The sequence below is a fragment of the Schistocerca americana genome, chromosome X (genome assembly GCF_021461395.2).
Source record: "Schistocerca americana isolate TAMUIC-IGC-003095 chromosome X, iqSchAmer2.1, whole genome shotgun sequence".
Taxonomy (NCBI): domain Eukaryota; kingdom Metazoa; phylum Arthropoda; class Insecta; order Orthoptera; family Acrididae; genus Schistocerca; species Schistocerca americana.
This window is the reverse complement of record NC_060130.1, coordinates 967,027,880-967,050,483: the sequence shown is the minus strand read 5'-3', so window position 1 is coordinate 967,050,483 and position 22,604 is coordinate 967,027,880.

Here is a 22,604-nt window from a genome sequence, read left to right as displayed (position 1 = left end):
AAATGCTATGGCGCCTTGCTAGGTCGTAGCAAATGACGTAGCTGAAGGCTATGCTAACTATCGTCTCGGCAAATGAGAGCGTAGTTGTCAGTGATCCATCTCTGGCTAAGTCGGCTGTACAACTGGGGCGAGTGCTAGTAAGTCTCTCTAGACCTGCCGTGTGGTGGCGCTCGGTCTGCAATCACTGACAGTGGCGACACGCGGGTCCGACGTATACTAATGGACCGCGGCCGATTTAAAGGCTACCACCTAGCAAGTGTGGTGTCTGGCGGTGACACCACAACATATTCGTGTAGTACAAAAAGAAATATAAATGTTTTAGTTGGATCACTTTTTTCGCTTTGTGATAGACGGCGCTGTAATAGTCACAAACATATGGCTCACAACTTTAGACGAACAGTTGGTAACAGGTAGGTTTTTTAAATTAAAATACAGAACGTAGGTACGTTTGAACATTTTATTTCGGTTGTTCCAGTGTGATACATGTACCTTTGTGAATTTATCATTTCTGAGAACACATGCTGTTACAGCGTGATTACCTGTGAATACCACATTAATGCAATAATTGCTCAAAATGATGTCCGTCAACCTCAATGCATTTGGCAATACGTGTAACGACATTCCTCTCGACAGCGAGTAGTTCGCCTTCCGTAATGTTCGCACATGATTGACAATGCAATGACGCATGTTGTCAGGCGTTGTCGGTGGATCACGATAGCAAATATCCTTCAACTTTCCCCACAGAAAGAAATCCGGAGACGTCAGATCCCGTGAACGTGCGGGCCATGGTATGGTGCTTCGACGACCAATCCACCTGTCATGAAATATGCTATTCAATACCGCTTCAACCGCACGCGAGCTATGTGCCGTGCCGGACATCCATCATGTTGGAAGTACATCGCCATTCTGTCATGCACTGAAACATCTTGTAGTAACATCGGTAGAACATTACGTAGGAAATCAGCATACATTGCACCATTTAGATTGCCATCGATAAAATGGGGGACAATTATCCTTCCTCCCATAATGCCGCACCATAAATTAACTCACCAAGGTCGCTGATGTTCCACTTGTCGCAGCCATCGTGGATTTTCCGTTGCCCAATAGTGCATATTATGCCGGTTTACGTTACCGCTGTTGGTGAATGACGTTTCGTCGCTAAATAGAACGCGTGCAAAAAATTTGTCATCGTCCCGTAATTTCTCTTGTGCCCAATGGCAGAACTGTACACGACGTTCAAAGTCGTTGCCATGCAATTCCTGGTGGATAAAAAATATGGTACGGGTGCAATCGATGTTGATGTAGCATTCTCAACAATGACGTTTTTGAGATTCCAGATTCTCGCGCAGTTTGTCTGCTACTGATGTGCGGATTAGCCGCGACAGCAGCTAACACACCTACTTGGGCATCATCGTTTGTTGCAGGTCGTGGTTGACGTTTCACATGTGGCTGAACACTTCCGGTTTCCTTAAATAACGTAACTATCCGGCGAACGGTCCGGACACTTGGATGATGTCGTCCAGGATACCGAGCAGCATACATAGCACACGCCCGTTGGGCATTTTGATCACAATAGCCATACATCAACACGATATCGACCTATTCCGCAATTGGTAATCGGTCCATTTTAACATGGGTAACGCATCACGAAGCAAATACTGTCCGCACTGGCGGAATATTACGTGATAGCACTGCTTATACGTTTGTGACTATTACAGCGCCATCTATCACAAAGTGAAAAATGTGGTCCAACTAAAACATTCATATTTCTTTACTTACTACACAAATATGTAATAAAAATGGGGGTTCCTATTTAAAAAAAAACCGCAATTGATATCCGTTTGACCTATGGCAGCGCCATCTATTGGGCCAATCATAGCGCCATCTGGTTTCCCTTTTCAATCTAGATGAGTTTGGTTCTTTGTAGTTATTTTTCGTTTAATGCTTATTTCGTGAGATATTTGGCCCGGTCACTATCAATGGACCACCCTGACATCATCAATTATGAGTGTAGTGGGCACGAGACCATCAATGGAAACGTGTCGGCTCTTCGGATGAATCACATCTTTGCTACACTAAGTAGATGGTCGTCTCCACAAACGACGTCATCGAGGTAAACGGCGGCTGGAAACGCACAGCGCTCCACGGACGCAGGCTGGTGGGTGCAGGGGTATACGACACGGACAACCAGGAGATCCGGGAAAAACCCGGGAACTTTTTAGAATTTCGGGAATTTTTCGTTGTTTTAGTTTTCAATTAAATTTTTGTAATTTTGACTGGTAATAACCGATACTCTAACAAAGGATAATACTGTATCCCGCTACTGCAGAATAATACTGCGGCATTAAAACATGAACGAGAGAAAAAAACGAAAATAAAACTCAAATTGCAATGGAAATGCGCCAAATAAAATAACACAGTGCAAGTACAAGCGTCTGCCAACAGCAAAATGTGTGAAAGCTTTAGGAAGACTATGCAACGCTTCATAACAACAAATTGCCTCCGATGAGCGTGACGTCACAACTGTTAACATTAGATTCATTTAAGCAGTTACGAGCGGGCTCATTCATGCGCGCAGTTGAGTCGCGTATGAGTAATACCTTCTCCCGCTTCTGGCTACAGAAATGTGGCTGTTGGCTGTTTAAGCAGCAACCAGCCACATAGCGTACCCGGAAAAATGTTACTGGCGCGCCCAAGCTGCCAGGCTCACACGTGCGTAGCAGGCTCGGATCTACTACGGGGGGGGGGGGAGGGGGGGGGGGAAGGAGGGGGGGGGGGCTGCAAACCGGGGTATCCGAACCGGGTGGCAGTTTAGTGATGAGGGGACAAATTTATATTCTTGAGGATAAAAACCTTGTTTGACAAAGCACCTAGCATCCAGCGCACGTCGGTCTATTGATTATCCATATGATTCTGAAACGCACCCCTGCTGGTTTTTGAACACATTCTAAGTTGATTTCTGAATGAATTATAAGTTGATTTTTGAATGCGTGCATAGTGTACGTGATGTCTCTGCCTGGGGAATCCTCGTCGCATCTAGAAATAAACTTTCCTGCAGATAAAACGGGAAGGGGCTATACGAGCTGAGCAGAATAAGGCAGAACCGGTGAATGCCAACTGCTGCTTGTTGGTTGAATCGGTTTGCAAATGTTCAGCGCTGTTATAATTACTTGCGAAATCCATAGATTCAGACTTCCAGAGTGGAAATAACGACTAACAGGAATAACAGGTAAGAAAGATTATGTATTATCTTCTTGGTGTAGGTCTCGTTCATGAGAAACTGGAGCGTATGAATGAAATGTGAAACTATTTCCTAACATAAAGCTTTTTGATTGTAGTAGGCCAAATAGGTATTTCGTATTGATACTTCGTGAATTATATTGTCGTACTATAAAAATGACCATTATTGCCAAAACAGTCTCGCTTATTTTGTGTATGTTACAACTGCTGCAATATTAGAAAGGCCTAATTTTGTTTTATACAGCACACAGTGACAAAATAGACATAATCAGATCGAGAAATAACGATTTTTCACGTAGCAAAACGTTTGACGAACTTTGATGAGGTAATAGTTCTTTCACAGAAAGGAAAGCACACCATGTAAAGCTGCAGCAAGATCAGAGAGAAAAATCGCCAGGATCTAAGGGTTGAAGAAATGTGTACTGTCTTGCCTGCCTCTCGTCTTTACTGGTTTCAGGTATCCTATATTTAATTTTATGTCACACAGAAGAGCAAGTTTTTAGTTAATAGGCAATAAAAAGTCCAGATTTTCTGAAGAGTTCTTGTTCTCCCGGTTACAAATAATCCCATCCACTATTAATTACGTTTATTTTTATTTTTTTATGTTTTAGAGGGGCAGGATGTCAAACCGGCCGACTGGGAGCAGGAGAGGCACTACAGGACATTTTAATTTCCACTCTCCTGAATATAGTTTGATGGCATGCATTGCAAAATATACACGTTTGAGTTCCACAGAGCGAAATAGAGTGACGTGGGGTATAAGAATGTTGTTTGAAGAGGCGTAGCACTGCACTTCGGCACACTTAAGACCAAATGATATGTCTTACGTTTTCTCGAAGTATGTATCAGACTCTTCAGAAAGATGTCAGCTACAAAATGAACTTATTTTTTAAAAGTCTTTTTTTTTCATTTTTGACGTGCGCAGAGCAGTGTGAGTTATAGAGGGGTGGGAGTGGGGGTAGTCTCCACGTGACCCGTGTTTATATTTACTGATTTTTCTGTTTCCTCTTCGTTTACTGCTCTCACGTCAAATGAAAAGAAGACGGATTTCTGTGGCTGGGAGCTATCAAGTGAATTAAAATACATTCACATAATTACGGAAGGCTAAAATATGTTAATAGTTTCAGATTTTATTTTATTTCCACCTTTCTGACAGCCAAGCATTAATCGCCTTGCAGAACAATAAAGTTATTTTCGTCGGTTTGCTAAAGAAATTTGGCCTTTATTAAGCTTTCCTGCTGAGGCAGTAAATTTATTTGAAACGAAGTGTTTAATTCCACACTATTGGCTAGTTTCAACTGTTCGCTACATTTCAAGTGCACATTTTCATCTTCTAGCACGCATGGCATTATGCCATAATAAAGAACAAAACATGAGCTAATACAGTACTACTAATCCAAGAAAATTTACGTCTCGAAAGCCATACCGAAAAGTTTAATATCAGGTAGAGGCCTACGTCAATGGGAATCTGCACATACGAATGTGCGCTTTAAGGCGAACTATGCATTTTAGTATGGTTCACGAAATTCCGACGCTCTTGGAGTATCCACTGATGTCTTGTTTCTCTTATGATATAATGTAAGTAAGATCTTTTAATGCTTTACACTTTCGAACATACTGGCTCCCTGCGTCACCGTAGCTGCGCAAGCGCGCTGACGCCTCCTATCTGGCGCTCTCTGGCAACTGCTGAAATGAATATTTCTAACAGGTCGCGGGAAAATATTGCGAATTGTGGTTCGAAAAGCGTTATTTTCAATGTAAATTTTCTTTTACGCAAGGTGAACTATGTGCGAGAATGTACGACGAATTTCTTAAATCGCAGAGCGTTTGCTCTCATTTAAAAATCAACTCTTTGATGACGAGCCACTTAGAAGAATTTGGAGCCCAGAAGATCGGAGATTTATGTCGGTATTAAAAATTTTACTGGCGTATTTGTATGATGTATCTTAAAGTGTAACATGCGCTAAACAGGTCAACATTATATGTGAAAGCTTAGCTTCTCTTGTAGCTTATTAATCTTAGAGACAAATACAATATGCGAAAGCTTTGCTTTTCGCGTAGCAACACTATGTATAGTAACTTAAACCATTAACTTTTCCTCTTGGTGGAATTCGAATTTATACTTCCGTAATACGAAAATTTGCGGCGAACATGTTGCTGCATATCAAAGATCTTTCCAAAATGTGTTTTTTCCCCCCGAGTTTTGTTTTCTAAAGTGCTGAGGAATTCTACGCTGCTGTATAAAACCATATCAATTCAAAGGATAGATAAGTTTTACAGTTCCGACTGAAAGTAAACTGTCGCTTAACACGCAAAAGTGTATTTTCACCCGGGAGAAAATTTATTTTTAACCGGGAGATCTGGGAAAAATCCGGGATTTTTTTTTTTCGTTGTCCGCGTATACACCCTGTATTACGCTATGGGAGACATTCTTCTGCGCTTACATGGGACCTGTGGTAGTAACCGAAGATACGCTAACAGCTACGAACCACGTGCATCCCTTCATGCTTGATGTCTTTCCCGACGGCGACGTCATCTTTCAACAGTATAACTGTCCGTGTCTCGGAGGCAGAACCGTGTAACAGTGGTTTGAGAAGCACTGTAGTGTCCTCACAACTATCCGGCGAACGGTCCTGACACTTGGATGATATCATCCAGGATACCGAGCAGCATACATAGCGCACTTCCGTTGGGCATTTTGAACACAATAGCCAGACATCAACACGATATCGACCTTGTCTGCTATTGGTAAACGGTCCATTTTAACACGGGTAATGTATCACGAAGCAAATACCGTCCGCATTGGCGAAATGTTACGTGATACCACGTACTTATACGTTTCTGACTATTACAGCGTCATCTATCACAAAGCGAAAAAAGTGGTCCAACTAAAACATTCATATTTCTTTACGTACTACATGAACTTGTAATAAAAAATGGGGGTTCCTATTCAAAAAAACGCAGTTGATATCCTTTGACCTATGGCAGCACCATCTAGCGGGCCAACCATAGCCCCATCTGGTTTCCCCCTTCAAGCTAGACGAGTTTCGTTCTTCGTAATTTTTTCGTTTGATGCTCACTTCGTGAGATATTTGGCCCGGTCACTATCAATGGACCACCCTGTATATTGTCACATAGAAGAAGGTGTAATGTGATGAATGACGAACACTAACTTCACTTAACGAAGGTTTATTTAGCACTTGCACATACAAGAGCGCGGAGTGAACTGCCTCTGGCCAAAACACATACGGTTTATATACAGTTACCGAACATTCCAGTACAATCATTCTTGACATTTGTGGATGCTTCTAGAATGTACTCGAACCGAATATAGAAATTAAAATTTTACAGTTTAGGTGAGTTTTTTTTTTTTTTTTTTTTTTTTTTAATATCACGTTTTGTTCTATACTGTTCGTTGAATTTGTTCGTGGCGGACGTCAGATGACATTCGTTCAGGTTGCTCGTTGATTCGTTCATTCAGTTTTTTATTACAGAGGATAGCTAAACCCCCTGACCGAACACGCTGAGCTACCGTGCAGGCATTTTTGAACTCACGAGCCTCAACGTAACAGTCTAGTCTTATAGCCACTACAACACGCTTTCTGGGACATCGCTCTCACCTTAAGAGAACAGGGTCTGGGTGTTACGCCCTTCTAGTCCGGGAACGAGTTATCGGCCCTGCATACTCTGACTCCCGATGACTGATGTGTCCCCCGGCGGTGATGTTCTTAGAAACTTCCTTTGCCGCTACGCTTTTCGTCACCTTTCCGCTTGTTGCCTGTCACTGGAGCTTCGAATTTACCCTGGGTGCAGGATCCTTATAGGGCTTTATTCGAAGGATGTGGACCGTTTCTCTAGTCATTCGTCGTCTTGTGTCAGGGACGAAATCTTCAACTTCATAAGTAACATCAGACAAGCGTCTTACAACCTTATAAGGTCCAAAGTAGCGCCTGAGGAGCTTATCAGAGAGACCAACCTCCCGTACAGGAGTGAAGATCCAGTCGGGGTCACCATGCTGGTAGACAACAGGGCGGTGGCTCTCGTCATACCTACGGCGATCGTTTTCTTGAGCCTGCAGCGTGCGGAGTCGAGCTAATTGCCGAGCTTCCTCAGCTCTGGTTAACACCTGGCCGATGTAGTCGTCGTCCACGTCATCAGAATGTAACTGAAACACAGTGTCCATCGTCGTAGTCGCCTCACGCCCATGCACCAGGAAAAACGGTGTAAATCCTGTGGTGTCTTCTTTGGCGGTGTTGTAGGCAAACGTCACGAAAGGTAGCACCTCATCCCAGTTGCCCTGCTCAACATTGACGAACATTGATAGCATGTCGGCCAAAGCCTTATTAAGGCGTTCAGTAAACCCATTAGTTTGCGGATGGTAGGCAGTCGTCATGTGATAAGTAATGTTACACCGACGGTTTATCTCTGTCACAAGATTCGACTGAAAAACTTTCCCTCGATCCTTAATTAACGACCTTGGGGCACCGTGTTTTAATACAATGTCTTCCACGATGAATTTGGCTACCTCGAATGCTTCGGCTGTTTTCACGCATTTTGTAATGGCATAGCGTGTCAGATAATCAGTGCAAACAATAATCCATCTATTGCTATTAGCAGACGTGGGAAATAGTCCGAGGAGGTCAATCCCAACACGCTGGGAAGGCGTTTCGGCTGGTGGAATTGGTATGAGTCAGCCAGGTGGTTTCTGAAGTAATGCCTTTCTTCTCTGACACTCTCAACAGTGCGACACATAGTGACAGACACTCCTAAATAAACCTGGCTAGAAAAATCTCTTGCGGATCCTATAGTATGTCTTAATAAATCCTAAATGTCCGGCCTCAGGTGTGTCTTGGAATTTCTGTAGAACATCTAAGGGCATGTGTTTAGGAATCACTGGTAGCCACCTCCTTCCAAACGGATCAAAGTTTTTCTGGCAAAGTAATCCATTAACCACCTTAAATTGTCCTTTCACATCTTCTGATCGATTTAAGGCAAGCATAATTTGAGATATCTTGGTGTCCTCCTCCTGCTCAGCAGAGAGATCCTGGAGTGCAGCGAGACAGTCACTATCTTCATCAAAGTCTTGCACAGGGTTTCTTGAGACACAGTCGGCATCTTGATGTTTTCTTCCACTTTTGTACACTATGGTAATGTCATACTCTTGAAGACGTAGTGCCCACCTGGTGAGTTGTCCTGTTGGATCCTTAAGACCTGTCAACCAACAAAGTGAATGGTTGTCTGTAACCACTGTGAATGACCTTCCATAGAGATACTGTCGAAATCTGTACATGGCCCAGATCACGGCAAGACATTCTCTTTCTGTGGTTGAGTAGTGTCTCTCGGGTTTTGTAAGTGGCCTAGAAGCATAGGCTATAACCTTCTCTTTCCCATCCGAAATTTGCACCAGGAGAGCACCAATCCCATACCCACTGGCATCTGTGTGTAGTTCTGTAGGTGCTCTCTCAACATACAGAACAAGTACAGGGTCACTCCTCAGAGCTTTTTGCAGCACATCGAAAGAATCTTGTTGAACACAACCCCAGGTAAATTTAGCATCAGCGTTTAACAACTCTTGGAGTGGCCTGGCTTTGACACAAAAGTCTTTGATAAAACGATGGTAATAAGAATATAATCCGAGGAAGCTTCTCACATCTCTAATACTCTTAGGAATAGGAAATTCCGTTGAAGATCTCACCATTTCTAGGTCTGGCCGCATACCTTCGTTTGACACAAGGTGTCCAAGTGTTTTGATTTCTTTTGCTCCACAGAGACACTTTCTTGGATTAAGTTTCAGTCTGTCTTGTTGGAGACACTTAAGAACGGCCTACAGTATATTTATATGTTCATCAAATGTCTCTGAGAACACTATAACGTCATCTAAATAACAAAGATACATCGTCCACTTTAGGTGACTTAGAAGATTATCCATCATCCGTTCAAAAGTTGCTGGTGCATTACACAAACCAAACGGTATTACCTTAAACTCATACAGGCCCTCAGGGGTGATGAATGCAGTTTTCTCACGATCAGCCTCATCTACTTCGACTTCCCAGTATCTCAAGTACATGTCCAAACTTGGCCCCCTCCTTACAATCTATGGTATCGTCAATTCGTGGAAGAGGGTAAACATCCCTTTTAGTTATCTTATTAAGCTTTCTGTAATCAACACTAGAGCGCCAACTGCCATCCGTCTTCCTGACGAGGACCACTGATGACGACCATGGACTCTCTACCTGGTCGCGAATTATTCGACATTCCGTTGCTGACCTTATTGGTTGACAGTCTCCAGTGCTAATTCGGTGGCTCACCGTAGATTTGTCTAATTTGCTCTTCACCTGTGGATTGAAGCATTCAGAGAACTCTTGAAGAATGGCAATAGCTTCTTCTGTTGTTCCTTAGTGAGATCTGGTGATAGCCGAGCTAGAAGATCTTGTCTCGTAGTGGTAGCGCTAATTTCGCCCACATTTAAGGCATGGGAGGTTTCTATGATGCTCAGCTGTTCTTCAATTAACGGCTCAACGTTTGCTATGCACGTGCGTCTTGGAAGGATCTGCGGTTCTCGGCGACAGTTAACTATCCACAATTCACCGAATCAGTTCTTAAATGAGACGACAGATGCTGGGATGACCAAGTTATTCTGCAGTGGTATGATTCTCTTACATTCTACTACAAGATCCATGGGTTGATGCATGGCATGACTCGTGAAAGTTACCTTTCTAGTGCTGACTGCAGGAATTATCACTTCATCCAGTGCACATAGTTCCACACACTCGGATGTGCATCTTCCTGTCCACAGCATCTCATCTTGTCTAGCATAATCTTCGAGCGACCACAACCTATAATTGCTTGAGAAGCTTTAAAAAAGTCCCATCTGAGAATGACGTCATGACCACACTCTTGTAAGATGATGAATTCTAAGGGGTGTGTACAGCCACTTATACCCACACAAATGACACATCTTCCTGTAGGTTTTACATATTTCCCATTAGCCACTTCCAGCAGAGATGTTTTGCTGTCGACGACTACGGTTTTCTGCAACTGGCGACGGTACTTTTCCGAAATGACTGAATATTATGCTCCAGAGTCCACAAGACCTTGGGCTGGTCGGCCATCCATGAGGATATCGACGTAGTTTCCTATCATTTTTGTAGTGATCGACGGCGGAGGATTTTTCTCTTCGGCGGCCTCACCTCCAAGGAAGGTGGCACCCTTTAGTTTTGCAGGTTGCGTCGGCTAGGTTATAGGCTGGAGCTTGTAAACGGGGATGGAGACCTTGGTCGGCGTGTTGGGGAGCGTCCTCTCCAGCGGCTAGCTTGCAGCGATGGTGACATACGTAGTCCTGCACCCGTATCTTCTTGTTCATCTACATCGGTCTGCTGTCTTCTGGCGCGGGCGTCATCAAGTATCCGCAGCCTTTCTCGAGAATAGCGCACCACATGTCCCGGTCGCCCGCAGTGGAAACATACTGGTTGGTTATCCTGGCTCCTCCAGACGACAGTCTTCCTTGGTGCCCAAACAGGTTCCTCATGCAGCACTTTAGGAACGTAACTTCGCCTGGGTCTCGACTTTTTCACCGTTTTAAAGGGAAATGAAGGACGAGAGATTGGGTTCAATGTCTGTTCCACTTCCTCCCTTATGACCTCTTGAAGCGTCTCGGTTTTTTGCTCGCCGTGCAATCCAAGTGCCTTCTGAACTTCCTCTCTCACCATCTGACGAAGAACACTTGTGAAATCAGTTGCTTCATCCATCATAGACATCGATACGACGTTTGGAAGCCGTTCAAACTTCTTGCGTGTAATTCTTTTTTGATGCATTGTCTCGATATACTGGCACCATTTTATGAAGCCGTCTGCTGTCGAAACCTCCTTCAAGAGTAGGGCTTGATACATGTCCTCAGCAACACCCTTCATGAGATGTGCAACCTTATCTTCCTCCTTCATTCTAGGATCCACTATTTTACACAGCTCCAAAACGTCTTGAATGTAGGATGCTGTTGTTTCTCCTGGACGCTGTGCCCTGCACTTTAATTTATCTTCAGCCTTGCACTTCTGTCGTTGTGTGTCGCCGAAATACTTGCGCAGTTCCGTCTGGAATACTTGCCAGCTTGTGAACTTCTCCTCGTTGTTCTCATACCAGTGCCCTCCAAGTAGAAAAATACGTTAGCCAAACACACGGTGTCATCCCATTTGTTAAATTTGGCTATACGCTCATATACCTTCAGCCACTTGTTTGGATCTTGCCATCGTCACCAGAGAACCCCGAAGGATGTCTCACACAGTTGCTGTCATCGTAACGTCCTCTTCTTCTTCTGTCTCCGGTAGATTGCGATCTGTTGAATATGACTCGAACTCGGGTTTCTCGCCACGTAAACGGCGGCTCCGTCGTGGCCTGATGGAGCCACTATGTCGTCGATAATGTGCGCTATCACAAGTTCCAGTACCCAGCGCCCCCGCCAGAATAATGTCACGTAGAAGAAGGTGTAATGAGATACTGTAAAGATTGAGCAGAATGTATATAAGGTGCAGCCTGTGAAACACCCTGCTTAGTATATAGCAAGCTGTCAACTCAGCATGAGGTCATCACTGCGCGGAAGGCCGTTCTAGAGAAGTTACGGTTGCTGAGGTTAGGGCATCTGAACCGAGGGTCGGTATAACAGTGATGATGGTATTGACATTCAGCATAAAAGTCAGCAGTCAGTTTCGTAAGTATATGTACTACGATGACCAGAATGAGATAATAGATCGAGTATGACTACTCATGGCACCAGCTGCTGTGGGCAATACGGCTCATTCGAATGAGGGTGTCTCAATAATTTCAGAGTTTAGAGAGAGAGTTATAGTCCAATAAGTATGGGGATGATAGTTCGAGAAATGCACAAACTGGCATGCCTCATAGGAATGTTATGATTGAAGATTTGGATGACTTTTGGCAGGGTGATCTTGTAGGTATGAGAAAAAATTCACATGAGAATACTGGATTCAAATATATTTTAATTATTATTAATACATTCTCCAAATTTGATTGGGCATTACCTGTTAGAACAAAAACGGGGATAAACGTTGCGGATATGTTTGAGCATTTGCTGCAGACAGGGACAAATTGATGCCCGGGCAACCTCCAAACTGATCGTGGGGGAGAGTTTTTCAAGAAGCATTTCAACACCGTGATGCAGCGGTATGGAATACATCACTAGTCAACATTCACCCACCTGAAGGCGAGTATTGTGGAGCATCTGAACAGAACAATAAAATGTCAAATCTGGATGCGTTTCAATCTTCGTGGCTTATAGAAATGGACAGATATCCTCCCATTTATAACTGAAGGGGTTGGAGAGACATAGTCATGAGTAGTTTTGAGATACAGCGACTTTAAGTTTCATGGAAGTATAGAAATGTTGAAGACAAAATAGACACTTCTTTTTTTGTTTTAATTATACTTTCATACACTGCAAACATTATGTAAAATGCATATCTTCTTTCTGTTATGTAATATTAATTTGAGAGTCTTTTTAATTATGATGTGGTCGAAAATGGCTTATGACTGTGTCTCCTTGAATATAATTTAGAACACAAAATACGTTTTTAACGTTTTATTTTGAGAATTGTGCAACAATTAGTAATTTTTAACAATTTTTGCACCTTCACATACGCACATACACAACAGATAAGTCAGCCCAATACTTTATTTTACACTGCAAATGTGAAATCGAGGAAATTTTTCTACGTCATCATCGTTCACGTCATTTCCAACACATGACCGAAAAAGCTTTGATATGCTGCAGCTATGTATGCCATAAGAGAAGTATGTCATCAGTCTTTTTCTGATTAATTTGAAGTGGCTTTCTATATTTTATTGACAGTTGAAATAGATCTGGTTCAGCAGGTCTTCCTTTCCTCTGGCTACATAGATCCACAGTCTCAATGTGTCAGGATTGGCGAGGAAGGGAAAGCAGTAGGCACTCTTTGAGGTGATGAAGTTAAACATTTTGTGATAGACATGTCGGTTTATTTCAGTAAAAAGTGGTTGAAAGCAGACCTAGAGAAACCGCCGAAACTGAATGGGCTGCTGCCCAAGAGAGCATGAGAGGAGAGCGTCTAACCGGGTCGGAGGCTACCAGCAGAAGAACGGACGGCGTGTCCGCTCTCGGCGGCTGGCCGCGGCTCCACCCCCACGTGACCGCCTCCAAACCTCGCTTTTGGACAGCCAAACTGTAGGCGCGCGGTTCGGTAGCGTTACCTTGTGAGCAACACGTGATTTTAACTGCTGATGGTGGACACGTAATGGTCAAACCATTTAAGGATTTGGAAAGGGAGCAGGTAATCGGTTCTTAAGATGGATCTGACCAGATGGAAGGTGGTATGGTGGTACTATACTTCGGATGAGGCTCGGAAATGCAGAGTGCCACCAAGCTAAATGGCAGTGCACGGGAAGACACCCCATAACGGCGCGCTTCATTATTGCAATGCTTTTCCGCTTTCCGCTGCTTCCAAACTCCCGTCGGAGTTATAGTCTGGTCAGCGGGCATGTTAAGGGTTTAGGTGTGCAAGTAAATTTACAGGTGGGTTTTCAAATTGGTGAAGTTACCCAGGTATGAGATGGAAGAAATCACGTTTGAAATAGGTATTACGTAAGAAGATGGGACCTTTCTGTATCAAATGGCTATACATTTGCCGGCCACTGTGGCCGAGCGGTTCTAGGCGCTTCAGTCCGGAACTGCACTGCTGCTACGGTCGGAGGTTCGAATCCTGCCTCGGGCATGGATGTGTGTTATGTCCTTAGGTTAGTTAGGTTTAAGTAGTTCTAAGTTTAGGGGACTGAGGACCTTCGATGTTAAGTCCCATAGTGCTTAGATCCATTTGAACCATTTTTGCTATAGCGGAGATAGTAAATTTTAATATGTGTAAAGTCTCTTTAACAGCGGCAGTCGGGCATGCGAATGGCGCGCACGCGCAGTGAGAGGGGATTAGATTAGATAAGTACTTGTTCCATAGATCATGAATACGACACTTCGTAATGATGTGGAACGCGTCAGGTTAATAAAGGGTGTCTATACAAGATATTACATTAGACAAAATACACTCCTGGAAATTGAAATAAGAACACCGTGAATTCATTGTCCCAGGGAGGGGAAACTTTATTGACACATTCCTGGGGTCAGATACATCACATGATCACACTGACAGAACCACAGGCACATAGACACAGGCAACAGAGCATGCACAATGTCGGCACTAGTACAGTGTATATCCACCTTTCGCAGCAATGCAGGCTGCTATTCTCCCATGGAGACGATCGTAGAGATGCTGGATGTAGTCCTGTGGAACGGCTTGCCATGCCATTTCCACCTGGCGCCTCAGTTGGACCAGCGTTCGTGCTGGACGTGCAGACCGCGTGAGACGACGCTTCATCCAGTCCCAAACATGCTCAATGGGGGACAGATCCGGAGATCTTGCTGGCCAGGGTAGTTGACTTACACCTTCTAGAGCACGTTGGGTGGCACGGGATACATGCGGACGTGCATTGTCCTGTTGGAACAGCAAGTTCCCTTGCCGGTCTAGGAATGGTAGAACGATGGGTTCGATGACGGTTTGGATGTACCGTGCACTATTCAGTGTCCCCTCGACGATCACCAGTGGTGTACGGCCAGTGTAGGAGATCGCTCCCCACACCATGATGCCGGGTGTTGGCCCTGTGTGCCTCGGTCGTATGCAGTCCTGATTGTGGCGCTCACCTGCACGGCGCCAAACACGCATACGACCATCATTGGCACCAAGGCAGAAGCGACTCTCATCGCTGAAGACGACACGTCTCCATTCGTCCCTCCATTCACGCCTGTCGCGACACCACTGGAGGCGGGCTGCACGATGTTGGGGCGTGAGCGGAAGACGGCCTAACGGTGTGCGGGACCGTAGCCCAGCTTCATGGAGACGGTTGCGAATGGTCCTCGCCGATACCCCAGGAGCAACAGTGTCCCTAATTTGCTGGGAAGTGGCGGTGCGGTCCCCTACGGCACTGCGTAGGATCCTACGGTCTTGGCGTGCATCCGTGCGTCGCTGCGGTCCGGTCCCAGGTCGACGGGCACGTGCACCTTCCGCCGACCACTGGCGACAACATCGATGTACTGTGGAGACCTCACGCCCCACGTGTTGAGCAATTCGGCGGTACGTCCACCCGGCCTCCCGCATGCCCACTATACGCCCTCGCTCAAAGTCCGTCAACTGCACATACGGTTCACGTCCACGCTGTCGCGGCATGCTACCAGTGTTAAAGACTGCGATGGAGCTCCGTATGCCACGGCAAACTGGCTGACACTGACGGCGGCGGTGCACAAATGCTGCGCAGCTAGCGCCATTCGACGGCCAACACCGCGGTTCCTGGTGTGTCCGCTGTGCCGTGTGTGTGATCATTGCTTGTACAGCCCTCTCGCAGTGTCCGGAGCAAGTATGGTGGGTCTGACACACCGGTGTCAATGTGTTCTTTTTTCCATTTCCAGGAGTGTATTACATGACACTCAATAACTTTTTTTTGTGGAGGTTGGGAAATTACCCAGTTACTATATCCAAAAATTCATCTAATGAGTAGAAAGAGTTGCCATTAAGAAATTCTTTTAATTTCCTTTTAAATGCTATATGGCTATCTGTCAGACTTTCGATGCCATTAGGTGAGTGACCAAAGACTTTTGTGGCAGCATAATTTACCCCCTTCTGAGCCAAAGTTAGATTTAACCTTGAGCAGTGAAGGTCATCCTTTCTCCTAATGTTGTAGCCATGTACACTGCTATTACTTTTGAATTCGTTTGGATTGTTAATAACAAATTTCATAAGTGAACATATATATTGTGAGGCTACAGTGAAGATTTCTAGCTCTTTAAATAAGTGTCTGCAGGATGATCTTGGATGAGCTCCAGCTATTATTCTGATTACACGCTTTTGTGCAATGAACACTCTTTTACTCAATGATGAGTTACCCCAGAATATGATGCCATACAAAAGCAGAGAATGAAAATAGGCGTGGTAAGCTAATTTACTCAGATGTATATCGCCAAAATTTGCAATGACCCTAATAGCATAAGTAGCTGAACTCAAACGTTTCAGTAGATCCTCCGTGTGTTTTTTCCAGTTCAACCCCTCATCAATGCATACACCTAGAAATTTTGAATATTCTGCCTTAGCTACCGATTTCTGATCGAAGTCTATATTTGTTAATGGGGTCATTCCATTTACTGTGTCGAATTGTATATACTGTGTGTTGTCCAAGTTTAATGAGAGCCCATTTGGAGAGAACCACTTAATGATTTTCTGAAAAACATCGTTTACAATTTCACCAGTTAATTCTTGTCTGTCGGGTGTGATAGCTATACTTGAATCATCGGCAAAAGTACCAGCTTTGCATCTTCGTGAATACAGAATGGCAAGTCATTAATATATATTAAGAACAGCAGAGGACCCAAGACCGAACCTTGCGGCACCCCATTCTTGATTGTTCCCCAGTTTGCGAAATCACCAGTTTTTTGCATCTTATGTGAACTGTTTATTTCAACTTTCTGCTTTGAGTACTGTCCCATTCATACCACAGTACTTGAGCTTATCTAGAAGTATTCCATGATTTACACAATCAAAAGCCTTTGATAGATCACAAAAAATCCCAATGACTTCCGGTTACTCAGAGCATTTAATATTTCATTAGTGAAAGTATATATAGCATTTTCCGTTGAAAAACCCTTCTGGAAACCAAACTGACATTTTGTTAAAACTTTATTTTTACAAAGGTGTGAAGCTACTCTACAATACATTACTTTTTCAAGAATTTTGGATAACGCAGTCAGAAGAGAGATTGGGCGGTAGTTGTTGACATCAGACGTATCCCCTTCTTTATGCAGTGGTATAACAATGGCATACTTCAGACTATCTGGGAAAATACCCTGTTTCAGAGCGCTATTACATATGTGGCTAAGAATCCCACTTATTTCTTAGGAACAAGCTTTTATTATCCTGCTGGAAATGCCATCAATCCCATGTGAGCTTTAATTCTTGAGAGAGTTTATTATCTTCCTAATTTCAGATGGAGAGGTGGGTGGAATTTCAGTTGTATAAAATGGTGCGGGTAAGGCCTCTTCCATTAACTGCCTTGCTTCTTCTGATGAACATTTAGATCCTATTTTCTGTACAACATTTAAAAAATGATTATTCAAAATGTTTTCTACTTCCGGCTTGTTTATCAAGTTTCCATTCGATTTGATGGTGATGCCGTCATCCTGTACTCTTGGTTGCCCTGTCTCCCTTGTAATAGTATTCCAAATTGGTTTGATTTTGGTATCAGAGGTATTAATCTCAGACATGATGCACATGCTTCTGGACTTTTTAATAACCTTTCTTAATGTAGCGCAGTAGTTTTTATAATATTTGGCTGTTTCTGGGTCATTACTCTTTCTTGTTGTTGTTAGATACACGTGCGGGAGGGGGAGGGGAGGGGATCAGGCGGCGACAGCCAGGGCGCGGGCTAGTGGTTGGGACGGCGCGAGTTGGGGAGGGGCAGGGAGGTAACACCAGTGCCAGGTGTCTGAAGTGATTCCACCGCCGCACGTGCGACTCTCGTTGACGGGTTCACTTGATTCTGACAGGTGGAGCGCACGTGTTTACAGCTTTGCATTATCACTGAGAGGGTCGGCCAGTGTGGCCGAGCGGTTCTAGGCGCTTCAGTCTGGAACCGCGCGCGAACGCCACGGTCGCAGGTTCGAATCCTGCCTCAGGCATGTATGTGTGTGATGTCCTTAGGTTAGTTAGGTTTTAGTAGTTGTAAGTTATAGGCGACTGATGACCTCAGGAGTTAAGTCCCATAGTGCTCAGAGCCATTTGAACCATACCACCGAGAGGCTGTACTTAACTCCTGAGTTAACCTGAAAAAGAACAGGTATTCGTGATGGACGGTAGAGGGAATTTAGAATGTCACTGTTGTGTATAGGCCGCGCATCCTTGGAACAAGAATAATTATTGAGTTATCTAACATTTCTTTTGGGGTCAAAGCAACAAGTTATGTATCTTCATTAGGAGCAAATTAGTAGTTACACACAGTTAGTACTGTGTGTTATTAATTATCACTTTGGGTGTTCAAACAGGAAAATTACTTATTGAAACATGGCGTCATTTCAGGGAGAAAGTCTTTGGAATGAGAAGGTAGAGACTTAATGCATTCATTACTTCATACAATATCCTGATACTGATCCATAACTTCTCCATATGATACTTTTATTTAGAATGAAATATATTGGTATTGAAAATAGAGCTGTTGTCTGACCACTAGGCGTATCATGGGAGCATAATAAAAATACTGGTTAAAACTAGGGATGAACTAGGCTCGGCTGGCACTGCAGAACAGGCTGGGCGGGTAAAGCTCTGATAACCTGTTTCAGAGAGGGAGGCTAGGGTGACATCTTAGTTATCATAGCATGGGAGCATAAAATACATATTGCATAGGTAGAATGTTCATTTGCAAATAAAGTAACAAGGTGGTTGCTTAAGCCTTGCTCCCCCTGTTTTTGTTGATATAACTGGCAATCTCCTAAGTAAGAAGCAGTACACTGGTGTTTAGTCCCTGGTTCTAAGGGCATATGGGTGTTTAGATCTCAGATCGTATCTAGGGCGAACTGGGGGTGGTAGAACTTCTCTTTCATTCCACTTCACAGGAGGGGCAGAACCTGCTAAAGGTCCAGCGCTTGTCTCAGAAGGCGATGGGAGAGGTATAGTTTCTGAATAAGGTTTTAGTCTATCAAAATGGACGACCGCCTTGCAGTCAGGCAGTTGTAATTCTGCACTGACGGGGGAAGAGAGCCGAATGATTGAATATGATCCGTCGTACAGAGCGGCAAGTTTCTCCACTCTTCCTTTTTTATACTAGGGTTTTTTAGCAAAACCAAATCACCAGGTTTATGGGGGGGGGGGGGGGAGGGGAGGAGGATGGCGCTTTTGTTACATCTATCCATCTGTTTCCTGGTTGCTTTGCGGTTGTTCCCTTGCACCTTCTTCCAAATGGCCTTAAGGTGGCGGGCTAGCCCCCTAACAGCTTTGTGATCGATTCCCAGAGGTAATTTATCGATCTCAAAGGGAGATTCCATAGGGCGGCCAAACACTATCTCATAAGGGGTATGTTCAGTGGTTCCGTGGAAGCGGCTATTGTACGCATTTGCCATGTACGGAATGTATCTTTGCCAGTCACTGTGGGCTGAGTTGATGTAGTAGGAAAGCATTCTTTTCACAGTGCGATGGACACGCTCAATGCAGCCATTTTCCTGGGGGTGAAAAGTGGTGGTTCTCCATTTTCTAATTCACAGCAATTTGCAAACTTGGACAAATAAGGATGACATAAAATTGGTTCCTTGATCTGTTATAATGGCTTCAGGGCTTCCGAAAGGAAGTACAAGATGATCCACAAAAGCTTGTGCTATTGTTTCAGCTGTGTCAGCGATGGGTACCAAAATAAGGTATCGGTAAAAGTGATCAATAATGGATAGAATATATTTACTTCGTTGTGTACTTACGGGAAGTGACCTGACTATGTCCAAAGCCACAAACTGAAAGGTTTTTGATGCCTCAGGAAGAGATTGTAATGGAATTTTGATTCGTGGGGGTGGTATTCTTTGGGCACATGTTAGGCAGTTTTTGTATATACTTAGCAACATCTCGCCATCTTTTGTCCCACCAATACTTAGTGGCAATGCGTTTGTGGCTCTTTGTCCACTATGGCAGGCTTGAATGCTGTCATGGCACTGGGCAATAATTGTGGATTGTAGGTCTTTAGATATTACTATACGTTTACCCAGGGGGTCTTGCGGTATAGAATTCCATCTTCTTAACATAATCCGGATGGGGGCGATACTGGCAACATTTTGTGTCATTCTCCTGTGAGTCTTTTAATTCGTCAATTAACACATCGTCTGTTTGAGCTACTCTCACTTTTCTGCTATGGGCGTCAGCATTCCGGTGCAATTTTCCAGCTTTGTGTTGCATTTGGTAATCATACTCACTCAACTTCAGGGCCCAGCAGGTGAGACGGCTGCTGGGATCCTTTAAACTTAATAGCCACTGAAGTGCTGCATGATCTGTTACTACTGTAAACTTTCTCCCATAAAGATAGCATTTAAAATAGTTGACTCCAAACATTAATGCCAGTAATTCTTTCTCCGTAGTACTGTAATTAATTTCCGCTTGATTCTGTCTATGGGATGCGTAACGAATTGGTCTTTCCTCACCATCAATAATTTGACTCAGAATATCCCCAATGCAGAACGGGAAACTACTTAGAACATCTCTGATATGCTGCACAGCAGTTTCACACTCGGGGGGCCAATGATAGGGTGCATTTTTTTCAACAGGTGGGAAGTGGTTTAGCTACTGTGGCATAGTCCTTTACAAAACGCATGTAATAATTGCTGAGTCCCATAAAGCTTTGCAATTCTTTTATATTTTTAGGAGAAGGGAATGTTCTAACTGCTTCATTTAGGTGGGATTTGGCTTTACTCCATCAGCACTAATAATGTGCTCTAGATACTGTACTTGACTCTCAGCAAAGGAACATTTTTCTATTTTCAGGCTTAACCTGGTAACATGTTCATCTATGGTTCTGGAAAAGTCAGTGATATCATCTAGATAAACTAGGCACATTGTAGGTTTCTGTCCTCTTAAAAGTAAGTCAGCAAAGCGTTGGAAGATGGCTGGCGCATTGTGCATCCCGAATAGCATTCTCAAAAGTTCATATAGACCAGGGGGAACTACAAACGACTATTTTTGGCCTGACCTGGGGTGCAATCGGTATTTGGTGGTACCCACTCTTCATATCAAGGGTAGTGCAGTATTTGCAATTTTCTAGCCTGTCCAGTGTTTCGTCAATACCCCTAGTCGTATTCAGTCTCTGGAAGAAGAAGAACCATGAAGCATCACCAGCAGTCGAGACTCTCATCTGTTTCTCGATTGCAGAAGAAGCGTAGAAGTAAGTGCTCATTACATGTCATTGCTGCTACTACTGCATGTAGCAGTTCCTTCTCCTCCTCCTCCTCCTCCTCCTCTTCTTCTTCTTTGTCAAGTTTTCTTTCTTTGTTCAACTACATTTTTTCTGTGGACTCTTATTGTTTCTTCGTCTTCTTTGTTCGGCGGCCTCTGTCCGAACCATCAGCGGCCACCATCAGCTCATTTATTTATTTATTTATTTTTGCTGTGAACTCTGACCTGTCAGGATCAGCAGCAGTAGCAGCACCATGGGATACTGTGGCGCACCTGACCATCATGCTGGAAAGGATAACGAGCTGCTATTATCCATCTCGCTCATTGATTTAGACACCCAGGAAGTCCCCGACTCTCAGAAGAACTGTGCTGGGGCCCTACACCACACAGTGCGGGTCAGTATTGGTTTCCAACATATGCACCATCCAAGAACATTCTGGAGCTACTGCTAGGACAGTGTGTTGATGTGGTGGATGAGAAGCTACCAGTCCCACCCAGTGCTCTACTGCTTTTCACTTCAACTTATAATTTATTAGCTAGTGGTTCAAAGCACTTAATTATCGATATAGAAGCATCAATGGCCATTGACTAGCGTGTTGTGTTGTTGTCGTCGTCGTCGTGCGTGGTCTTCAGTCCTGAGACTGGTTTGATGCAGCTCTCCATGCTACTCTATCCTGTGCAAGCTTCTTTATCTCCCAGTACTTACTGCAGCCTTCATCCTTCTGAATCTGCTTAGTGTATTCATCTCTTGGTCTCCCTCTACGATTTTTACCCTCCACGCTGCCGTCCAGTACTAAATTGGTGATCCCTTGATGCCTCGGAACATGTCCTACCAACCGATCCCTTCTTCTAGTCAAGTTGTGCCACAAACTCCTCTTCTCCCCAAATTCTATTCAATGCCTCCTCATTGGTTATGTGATCTACCTATCTAATCTTCAGCATTCTTCTGTAGCACCACATTTCGAAAGCTTCTATTCTCTTCTTGTCTAAACTATTTATCGCCCATGTTTCACTTCCATACATGGCTACACTCCATACAAATACTTTCAGAAATGGCTTCCTGACACTTAAATTTATACTCGATGAAAACATATTTCTCTTCTTCAGAAACGCTTTCCTTGCTATTGCCAGTCTACATTTTATATCCTCTCTACGTCGACCATCATCAGTTATTTTGCTCCCCAAATAGCAAAACTCCTTTACTCCTTTAAGTGTCTCATTTCCTAATCTAATTCCCTCAGCATCACCCGACTTAATTCGACTACATTCCATTATCCTCGTTTTGCTTTTGTTGATGTTCATCTTATATCCACCTTTCAAGACACTGTCCATTCCGTTCAACTGCTCTTCCAAGTCCTTTGCTGTCTCTGA